This window comes from Amblyraja radiata, chromosome 45 (genome assembly GCF_010909765.2).
Source record: "Amblyraja radiata isolate CabotCenter1 chromosome 45, sAmbRad1.1.pri, whole genome shotgun sequence".
Lineage (NCBI taxonomy): Eukaryota > Metazoa > Chordata > Chondrichthyes > Rajiformes > Rajidae > Amblyraja > Amblyraja radiata.
This window is the reverse complement of record NC_046000.1, coordinates 5,284,119-5,293,303: the sequence shown is the minus strand read 5'-3', so window position 1 is coordinate 5,293,303 and position 9,185 is coordinate 5,284,119. Positions and strand designations below refer to the sequence as shown.

Genomic DNA, 9,185 nt, shown 5'->3' with positions numbered 1-9,185 from the left:
TGTTGCCTTGCAGTCCTACATATAATACAAAATGACAAAAACACGCAATAAACACAAATTAACATCCACCACAGTGAGTTCACCAGGCACCTTCTCACTGTGATGGAAGGCAAAAGTCTTAAGTCTTTGTCTCATCCCTTCTTATTCTCACTCTGCGCCGATGCGATCCAGGCTTCAGATGTTGTGACCCCGCCGGGCGATGGTAAGTAATGTCAGTCCCGCGGCTGAATCCATGCTCCGCGAACGGGCCGGTTCAGCTCCGCAGCCCGGGGTGGTCGAAGCTGCCGAAGCTGCGGCCCTCCAGTTCAGCGGACGCAGCTGCTGTTGCGGGAGCTCCGGAGAACAGGTCCGCAACCTATGACCTGCGAGCTCCCGACACTGGGCCCGCGGTCGGGACGCGTGGCCGCTACCGCCGGAACACTGCCCCATCTCCGAGGCCCAGGTCGCTGCTGCCGCTGCCCCAGCTCCGAGGCCAGGTCGCCACTGCCCCAGCTCAGAGGCTGGGTGGCCGCTGCCGCTGCCGCTGCCCCAGCTCCGAGGCCGGGGGGCCGCTGCCCCAGCTCCAAGGCCGGGTGTCAGCTGCCGCTGCCCCAGCCCCGAGGCCGGGTGGCCGCTGCCCCAGCCCCGAGGCCGGGTGGCCGCTGCCCCAGCTCCGAGGCCGGGGGGCCGCTGCCCCAGCTCCAAGGCCGGGTGTCAGCTGCCGCTGCCCCAGCTCCAAGGCCGGGTGTCAGCTGTCGCTGCCCCAGCTCCGAGGCTGGGTGGCCGCTGCCGCTGCCCCAGCTCCGAGGCCGGGTGGCCGCTGCCCCAGCTCCGAGGCCGCCAGCTCCGCTATTAGGCCTCGGTGGAGACGGAGGCGGGGGATACGACAAGAAAAGTCGCATCCCCCCCCCGAAGGAAGAGACCAAAAACATGTTTCTCCCCCCCACCCACACACATCCTAATAAACCAAAGATTAACTAAAACAGGACAAAAGAATAACAAAAAAAAAGAAAAAAACAGACGGACTGCAGGCGAGGCGCGGCTGCTAAGGCAGCGCCGCCATCTTTTCTCCCTCTGCGATGGAAATCGCAGAGGGAGAAAATCGATGGAAAACTGGCTATAGACGTGGTTGTGTCGAGCTGTTTTAGAGTTTGGCCGATGACCAGTGGTGTGCTTCAGGGATCAGTGCTGGGTCCACTGTCCAACGTCCAGGAAAACCCTGCCCAAGAAAATACTGGCAAAAAAATCTACCACCAAAAGATCATCGATCAAGAAATCTCCCTCCAAGAAAGTTGTGGCCAAGAAACCAGCGCTTAAACAAATGGCGGCTAAGAAATCACCGCTCAAGAAGGCGGCGCCGAAAAAACAAAAAAAGGCCGTAGTCAAAAAGGCGAAGGCGGCCAAGAAGCCGGTAAAAGGCCAGGCGAAGACCAAATCGGCGAAACCCAAGAAGGCATTGACCAAAAAGTGAATTTTACTTCGGAGTCACGTGAGTAACTACGTGAAGAAGGCCGTCCAGGCGCACGCGGGTCATCTCATCAGACGCATTGCGCTGCGACTGCGGTAGGAGGTGTGGAACCTCTAAGCGGTGAATGAAGGAAAACCTGAACGTAAGTATTTTCTACTTTTACTTGCAGGCTGCTTTTCTTCGGAGACTGCGTGCAGAGACACAGGCAAGTCTTATGTATGGAGAAAGGTGGGAGGAAGAATAGTAAGCGCACCGCAGTAAGCACTCAATAAGACAAAGTGTCTGAGAGTAGCGGGCGCCCGACTAAAAAGTCGATTGTAAAGAAATAACTATTTTACACGGGAGGGGAAAAGTCCCGTTGAAACTCCCATAGGGAGCAAGGCCATAAATAAATAACAGGCCTGGAAGACTCTGAGGAGTCTGAACTATAGAATTTATAAACTGGAATTCCTCATGGGTAAAACAAACTCCAGAAGGAGTATAAAAGACGCGGGCTTAAAGAGCAACTGCATGGAAAACCCAGAAGAGGTTCTGGGAAACGCTGGCCCAGATTTGAGCCAGCGACCGAAATGCCTGATGATAAAGATGAATATATGGGCTGACCTGACAGGGAGGAAGCACCAGAAATGTCTGAAAGACAATACAGGCGTTGGTTTACAGGAGACCCAGAATATGGAGCAGCACCCAAATGTGGGCTGCCAATATACAGCTCAATGCAAGAGCTCGATGTACCTCAAAGAGGAAAAAGGGCTGGCCTGACAGGGAGGCAGCACCAGAAATGTCTGAAAGATAATACAGACGTTGGTCTACAGGAGACCCAGAATATGGAGCAGCACCCAAAAGTGGGCTGCCAATATACAGCTCAAATGAAGGGCTTGATGTACCCCAAAGAGGGACAAAAAAGCGTCGGACTATAATAGAGCCATCGCATGAAATACCTGATGATGAATATCCAGGTGAAACCCATTATGAGGAATATCCAGAATACTCTGATAATGAACCAGTAGAGGGCCAGAACGCAAAGCAAAACAAAAAAAACCAGAGAAAATAGCAGAGAGTATAAATTACCTGCTTTCCCATCAATCAGTAGATACAACAATGGATGAAGTTATGAACAAATATGAAATCCCGCAGAACTGTGCTCTGCTAGGAGTGCCAGCTGTTAACAAAGAAGTGTGGAAGTATATGGGCATTGCAGTAAGAGCTCAATAAATGAGATTACAGCGGGTATTAAGATTGATTGGGTCAAGTATTACGGCATTTGCCAAATATCTGGAAGAAGGAAATGTGACAATGGCACAACAGGATGTAATGGGAATGATGTGTATTGCACATTTTGAAATAAACTGTATTTGTAAAACTGTGATAAGACCTAACATACATCTTAAGTTTGCAGGGCTCTGTAAATCATCTAATATACAATTGCCAAATTTACTCTTTGGAGAAGAGCTTGCCAAAAAACTAAAGGTTCTCAACAAAGAATCAAAAATCATCGGGATGATGAAACCACCGATGTTTGGCAGCACAGCTAGAAGCCAATATCCATACCGATGGGGAACTGGTGAAGGAACAAGTCGCTCGTACTCACATACAAGATATGGACATACAACCCCAGGACGTGGAGGTCATGGTATTTCCACAAGGGGCAAGGTACAAAAAGTGACATCAGTAAACTCCCAACAAAAGAATGGAAACTAATAACATCTGATGCATATATACTGTGCAGTATTATGGGGTTTAGAATTGAATTTTACCAGAATGAAAATCCCCTACACAACATACTCCAAAAAGAATATATTCCTTCTCTAAAGAAGCGATGAGAAGAATTCAAATAGAAATTGAGATTTTGAGTAAAAAAGGGGTAATAGAGAAAACAACTTATCAAAACCATCAGTTTGTATCTAGTATTTTCTCTAGAACAAAAAAGGATGGGTGTACTAGAATCATTTTGGACCTCACAAGTCTTAACTCTTTTGTACAGTATAAACATTACAAAATGGAGACTTTTCCTAATGCTTTGCAATTAATTTCAACAGAATGCTATATGGCAAGCATAGATCTCCAAGATGCACATTATTCTGTTGCGGTGCATGTGCAACATAGCAGATATTTGAAATTTGTCTGGATGTCTCAAATGTGGCAGTTTAAAGCATTACCAAATGGATTGGCGTCCGGCCCCAGATTGTTTACAAAACTGTTGAAGTCAATTTTAGCATTGTTAAGAACTCAAGGCCATTTGATAATGGCTTATTTGGATGACATTTTAATTGTGGGAGATACTGAAGCCATGGCAACAGCTTCAGTTTTAAAAAGTAAACCTCACATTTCAAAGAATGGGATTTGTCATTCATTCAGAGATATCCAAACTAATACCTAACAAAATAATTGATTACTTGGGGTTCACTATTAATTCACACCATATGACAGTGAGCTTACCCAAGGAAAAGAAACTGCAATTGATTGAGGGTTGCAAGGAACTAATTGCAGGCAAACAACCATCAATCAGGAAAGTGACTTGTCTGCTGGGTAAGTTAATTGCTTCGGTTCCAGCTGGGGCCACTGCACTATCAGCAATTGCAGAGAGCTAAAATTGCAGCATTAAAAAGACATGCTGGACATTTTGATAGACCTATGCATTTACCGAGCACAGCAATTGAGGATATAAAATGGTGGATTAAAAATGTGGATTGTTCCTACAGGAAAATAATGATTGAATCACCAGCTACCATTTTACAAACAGATGCAAGTGCACTGGAATGGGGAGCTGCGGATGCCATCTCAAGCTGTGGAGATAGATGGAATGCAGAGGAAGAACCTTTGCTTGAGACACATGGCATAAATTATCCTTAATTACTAAGCGTATTGCATGGGTTGAAAGCCCTTGCCGAAAGGTACAAAATTTGCATGTACAGGTTCAGATTGACAACACTACGTCAGTGGCACATGTCAATCACATGGGTGGAATCAAGTCAGAAGCATGTGACAGATTGGCAAACATGATTTGGCATTGGTTCATTGAGAAAGATATTTGGCTTTCTGCAAGTTACCTACAAGGTAAATTCAACATAATTGCAGATACTAGGTCAAGAAATTTCAATGACAACACAGAATGGATCGTGATATTTTCCACAAAATTGTGAAAACATTTGGGAAACAAATGAGATGAGTTTACGTTAAATTGGGGTGGAATGTTTTGTATGCATTTGTATGCATTTCCTCCCTTTTGTCTCATCAATAGGTGTCTACAGAAGATCAAACAAGATTATGCTTCAGGATTGTTGGTGGTTCCAGATAGGCCCACACAAACATGGTATCCATTAGGGTTAAAAATGGTGACTGAACCCATTATGGATGTCTTGAGACAAGAAAACCTACTTGTGCACCCTGGTGAATTTCATCCTTTCCATGATCGTGTTGATTTATTGATTTGCAGATTCTAAAAAGTACCTAGAAGCAGTACATTTTCTTACATTAAGAAATGGGAACAGTTTCTTCAACACAAAATGTTCTTACCATACTGCAGACGCTTCAGATGTTTTTGAAATTTGTCAAAATAACATTTTGATGATAATTTAAGCTATAGTGTGATCAACACGGCAGAAATGCTTTGTCGGCATACTTATCGAGACCATCGGAAAATCAAGTTCTAGGATCACATCCTTTGACTTGTAGATACATGAAGGGCATCTTTAATGCTACTTAGGGATTGGGATCCCATCTCAAATTTGTCGTTAGACAAAATTACGATAAAAGCAGTTATGTTAATGGCTTTAGTATCAGCTCAAAGAATACTAACATTAAACAAGTTAAGGATAGACAGAATGGGAATGAAAACAGAGGAAATTACATTCTATGTCTATGACCTGCTAAAACAGAGCAGACCAGGAGTCTCGGGGTGTAAATTGATTTTCACCTTATCCTGTAGATCAAAGACTTTGTGTAGTTACATATTTAAATAATACATTGAGACTACCAAACATCTTACAGGTGTAGAAACTGGATTATTCATCAGCCATAAAGCCACACAAAAAAAGTGACAACACAAACAATTTCAAGATGGCTGAAGAAGGTGCTATTGGATGCAGGAATTGTTACTGACAAATTTAAACCTCATTCCACCAGGGCCGCGGCAACATTGGCGGCCAAGGATTTGGACATTTCAATAGACCATATCCTTGCGGCCGCAGGTTGGGAAAATGAAGGGATGTTGCACAAGTATTATCACAAAGAAATTGCAGACTCTGGTGTATTTGGTGGTAGTATTTTGAATTCAGTATTAAATGTCTCTAGAGATTAAAATGGGACACATAACGTTCTACCATAAAATAAACCATTAATTAATTAAACAAGTATGATGGTTTGCATGTTATTGACTGTTTTTCACTCATAGAGTCAAGCAAAATGCAGTGATACGCCGGAACCCAATCTACGGCCTGAAATCACAGAAGCTTTAAAATCTTCACGTAGTCACTCAAGTGACTCCGAAGTAAAATAGTAAGATTAAACGAGAACTTACCAGTTTCAAGTATGATCTTTATTTTATCAGGAGTTACGTCAAGGGACTACGTGCCCTCCGCTCCCACCCTAATAAGATCAAAGGTAAGTTAAGTTTGTATCACGTAGCTTACTATTATGCTTCGGAATAGATCATCTGTGATTTCACACCGCTGCTTTGAAGTTTGACGCGCGTGCGCCTGGACGGCCTTCTTCACGTAGTCCCTCGACGTAACTCCTCATAAAATAAAGATCAAACTTCAAACTGGTAAGTTCTCGTTTAATCTTACTATTATAAAGCGCACATTGTAAAGACCTGAACCCAATGGCTCTTCTCAGAGCCACCCACATCTCTCAGGAAAGAGCTGATCCAGACTCAAGCGATCCCTGTCCCAAGACAAGCTCAGTGCCAGTGTGGACTCGTTTAAATTACCGGGGGTTCCTTGTAACTCGCTGACATTCGCTCCACCCCTCCCCCCCCCCGTTTCCAGTATATGGAATACAACCAAATGGTATGTCCGGGCTAAACCTCACTCGGACTGGGCATACGTTTGGCTTCAAGCTGAGTTCAAAGCCGTTTCCTTGTCAGTGAGACAATAACACTGACAAAATCCCAGCCTCAGAGCCCATGCATCAACTCAGTAATATTGTCAAATCATCCGTGTTAAAAGCTGCTGAACGCTGTGGGGTGGGCGATATCGGCAGAGGGAACGGGCTCCGAGGATGAACCGGAAGGAGACAAATTAATTTGACAGGGGTAATATAATTGACTGACTTTTACCACGGAATGTCTGTCTGAAAGTTTGGCCGGAGCGCTAAATTTCGGGTGGTTTGTGGGCAAACCGTTTGAAAAATGTTTTCAGGAATCTGGGGCGTGGAGCTGGAATATGAGAGGAAGCTGTCTGTCACTTTGTCTCCTCCTCTCCTGGCCTCTCACTCTCTGCGTCTCTCGGGCAGGTCGGGGCGCTGCTTATAAAAAGAGATAGCACCAGTTAGATTATCACTGAGCAGCGACTCGAGTGAAGCATCATCATGTCTGGTCGAGGGAAAGGAGGCAAAGGATTAGGCAAACGCGGAGCAAAGCGGCACCGCAAAGTGCTTCGCGATAACATCCAGGGCATCACCAAGCCAGCTATCCGCCGCCTGGCTCGGCGTGGTGGGGTCAAGCGGATCTCGGGTCTGATCTACGAGGAGACCCGCAGGGTGCTGAAGGTTTTCCTGGAGAATGTGATCAGGGATGCGGTCACCTACACCGAGCACGCCAAGCGCAAGACGGTCACTGCTATGGATGTGGTGTACGCTCTGAAACGACAGGGGCCGCACTCTCTACGGGATCGGCGGCTAATTAACTACCCCCTTTATTCCAACACAAAACAAAGGCTCTTCTAAGAGCCGCCCACCGCCTCACAGAGGGAGCACTGACTAGCAAAGATACAGGATATTTGTTGACTATGGAGTGAGTAGATTGTAATATGTTTTATGAAACTAGTTGTTCTACCACTAAACATAAAAGTGTGTAGCTTGATCACCGCTGTCGTTAGAAATGCAAAGAATATCGACAGCCGACAGTAAAAGATCATACACAAGTCTGAAGAAGGGTTTCGGCCCGAAACGTTGCCTATTTCCTTCGCTCCATAGATGCTGCTGCACCCGCTGAGTTTCCCCAGAAATTTTGTGTACCTACACAAGGTGATGCCAGTTTAATAGTAAGATTAAACGAGAACTTACCAGTTTGAAGTTTGATCTTTATTTTATGAGGAGTTACGTCGAGGGACTACGTGAAGAAGGCCGTCCAGGCGCACGCGCGTCAAACTTCAAAGCAGCGGTGTGAAATCACAGATGATATACTCCGAAGCATAATAGTAAGCTACGTGATACAAACTTAACTTACCTTTGATCTTATTAGGGTGGGAGCGGAGGGCACGTAGTCCCTCGACGTAACTCCTCATAAAATAAAGATCAATCTTCAAACTGGTAAGTTCTCGTTTAATCTTACTATTTTACTTCGGAGTCACGTGAGTGACTACGTGAACATTTTAAAGCTTCTGTGATTTCAGGCCGTAGATTGGGTTCCGGCGTATCACTGCATTTTGCTTGACTCTATGAGTGAAAAACAGTCAATAACATGCAAACCATCATACTTGTTTAATTAATTAATGGTTTATTTTATGGTAAAACATTATGTGTCCCATCTTAATCTCTAGAGACATTTAATACTGAATTCAAAATAGTGCCACCAAATACACCAGGGTCTGCAATTTCTTTGTGATAATATTTGTGCAACATCCTTTCATTTTCCCAACCTGCGGCTGCAAGGATATGGTCTATTGGAATGTCCAAATCCTTGGCCGCCAATGTTGCTGCCGCCCTGGTGGAATGAGGTTTAAATTTGTCAGTAACAATTCCTGCATCCAATAGCACCTTCTTCAGCCATCTTGAAGTTGTTTGTGTTGTCACTTTTTTGTGTGGTTTTATGGCTGATGAATAATCCCGTTTCTACACCTGTAAGATGTTTGGTAGTCTCAATGTAGTATTTTAAATATGTAACTACACAAAGTCTTTGATCTGCAGGATAAGCTGAAAATCAATTTACACCCCGAGACTCCTGGTCTGCTCTGTTTTAGCAGGTCATAGACATAGAATGTAATTTCCTGTTTTCATTCCCATTCTATCTATCCTTAACTTGTGTAATGTTTGTACTCTTTGAGCTGATACTAAAGCCATTAACATGACTGCTTTTATCGTAATTTTGTCTAACGACAAATTTGAGATGGGATCCCAATCCCTAAGTAGCATTAAAGATGCCCTTCATGTATCTACAAGTCAAAGGATGTGATCCTAGAACTTGATGTCCCGATGGTCTCGATAAGTATGCCGACAAAGCATTCCTTGCTGCGTTGATCACACTATAGCTTAAATTATCATCAAAATGTAATTTTGACAAATTTCAACAACATCTGAAGCGTCTGCAGTGTGGTAAGAAAATTTTGTGTTGAAGAAACTGTTCCCATTTCTTAATGTAAGAAAATGTACTGCTTCTAGGTACTTTTTAGAATCTGCAAATCAATAAAGCAACACGATCATGTAAAGGATGAAATTCACCAGTTACAGGGTGCACAAGTAGGTTTTCTTGTCTAAATAATAATAATGGATGGGATTTATATAGCGCCTTTCTAATACTCAAGGCGCTTTGAATACTCAAGACGCTAAAGACATCCATAATGGGTTCAGTCACCATTTTTAA

At 44.2% G+C, this 9,185-nt stretch overlaps 1 pseudogene; it reads left to right on the top strand.

Annotated features, from left to right (window-relative positions):
* The first annotated feature begins 6,950 nt into the window (after positions 1–6,950).
* LOC116968437 lies at positions 6,951–7,286 on the top strand (annotated as a pseudogene).
* The last annotated feature ends 1,899 nt before the right edge of the window (positions 7,287–9,185 follow it).